The sequence below is a fragment of the Ictidomys tridecemlineatus genome, chromosome 8 (assembly GCF_052094955.1).
Source record: "Ictidomys tridecemlineatus isolate mIctTri1 chromosome 8, mIctTri1.hap1, whole genome shotgun sequence".
In the NCBI taxonomy this organism is placed as follows: domain Eukaryota; kingdom Metazoa; phylum Chordata; class Mammalia; order Rodentia; family Sciuridae; genus Ictidomys; species Ictidomys tridecemlineatus.
In genome coordinates this window covers 26,554,051-26,556,243 of record NC_135484.1, presented here as the reverse complement: position 1 = coordinate 26,556,243, position 2,193 = coordinate 26,554,051, and positions in this window count along the sequence as shown.

Here is a 2,193-nt window from a genome sequence, read left to right as displayed (position 1 = left end):
GTGGCGGGGAGGGGGCACCTGAAGGGACAGCAGGATGCACCCTCAACACACGAGTGAAAAATCCATGGTAAAGAGAGACCAAAATAGGAAGACTGCGGGGAAGGGAAGAGGGAACAGAAAGATGGAGGCAAAATACCAAGAACCCAGAACACAGCCTGCCCCTGCTTAGGGACAAGGGTTTTCCAAAGATGAAGAAATTCAACTCCCAACTCTAAGCAAGGCTGTGATTTCCCCTCTTTCTTTCTTTCTTTCTTTCTTTCTTTCTTGGTACATTATGGTTTCCCATAGCAGTGGGATTCATTCTGATAGATTGGTACATGCACAGCACACCAGTCGGTCCGTTCCATTCCCTGGTGTTCCCCTTTCCTTCTCCTCCTTCCTCCCCAGGTCCCTTGCCCCTCGTCTGCTAGTCTCTTTTCTATCTTCATGAGGTTCCTTTTCTTTCCCTTTTTTCTCTCTAGTGTTCACATATGAAAGAAAACATACAACCCTTGACTCTCTGAGTCCGGCTCATCTCTTTTAGCATCATGCTGTCCAATTCCATCCATTTTCCCGAAAATGACATAATCTTGTTCTTCTTTATGACTGAATAGAATTCCACTGTGTGCATATTTTATTTTTCCAGTCATCTGTTGATAGATGCCTAGCTTGGTTCCGTACTTTGGCTATTGTGAAATGTGCTATGATAAACACAGGAATGACCACACGATGACTTTTGAGTCTTTTGGATCAATACCAAGGGTCAGTATAGCTGGGCCCTATGGTGATACCATTCCTACTCTTTTGAGGACTCTCCATACTGATCTCCATAGTGGTTGTACTAATTTACAATCTCACCCACAGTGTAAATGTGTTCCAGTATTTATTATTATTTGTATTCTTGATGTTTGTCATTCTAACTGGAGTGAAATGAAATCCCAGTGTAGTTTTAAGATGCATTTCCCTGATTGCTAAAGAGGTTGAACATTTTTTTCCATTGAACACTGTGATTTCTGAAGACATCATGGATGGAGGTGCTTAAACTTTCCTCAGGGATCTCTTTATCTTACAACCCAGCTCTTCCTTCAATTCTTCAATAACCGTCTATGCATTCATAAATGGAAATAAACACAAGTTGTGTATCTCCTTTTATATAACATTAGCGTATGATTTGTGTATCTTTCAAAAAACTTCCATCAACCATAATTCAAGGGGGTAAAAGGAAAGATGTGTGTTAAGGGACAGATTCAAGACCAGGAAATCTTGCTTCTACCAGCTGGAATCTTCCTTAATTCTTCTATGTGCATCAGGAGTGCTTTTATTGGTGCATATGGAAAAATCATTCTTTCAGTGACATTGTTTACAAGCAATCTGGAGACAATCACTTCCATGTTCATTAGATGGCTCACTGACAACTGGGCTCCTAAGCCAAATCTACCTTTCTGCTTAGTCAAATGCAGGGTATTTTTGTCCTTGCAGTTTTGCCTTACAGTTGTAAGATTTTGCCCTTAATTCAGCATCTTAGACAGGAATTAGGGCCAGAGAAATTTTCTGTCTTTTTAATCAGAGAGCAAAATAACTTAACCAAAATTTCCCTGCAAATCTACTTAATGCTCCCTTCACCAAAAAATGGGAAATAAACCTCCTTGACTACAAAGGAGTGTGGGAAAGAAACTCTGTCTGTTCAGCTTGCCTGAAGGGAAGAGGAAAGAGAAGAGCTATAGATGGTGCTGGGAAAGCCGAGCCCCAGTGGTCTCAGACCCTCATTTTTTCCTAGTTGAGGCTCTCTCTGTTCTCCTTTCCCTTCATGCCTTTAAGCACAATCTCCAAAGTATATTCCTTTTATAGACTTGAAGCCTAAGGAACTCTTACCAACTGAAATAAGGCCAGCACATCTATATTTTGTCTTATAATACCCATATTATGCATTCCAGGAAATTTTGCTCAGCTGATAGGCTTCTAGGTCCCTTGTCTTTGCCCTGACATCTAGCAACTATGAAACTTCTAGTTTCAAGTATCATGTAATTATAGCTGGTTTTGCTGCAATTATAAGCAAATTATTTAAAGATTATTTATTGTGTTCACTAGTTAAACTATGTACCCACGAATTCCGTAATTTCTCAAAAGTCTCCCCCTACCCAATCATCTTATACTCTTTTTAGCAACAGGACTTTTTTCCATTCCCATTTGATTTTCCTATAAATAAACAAAACT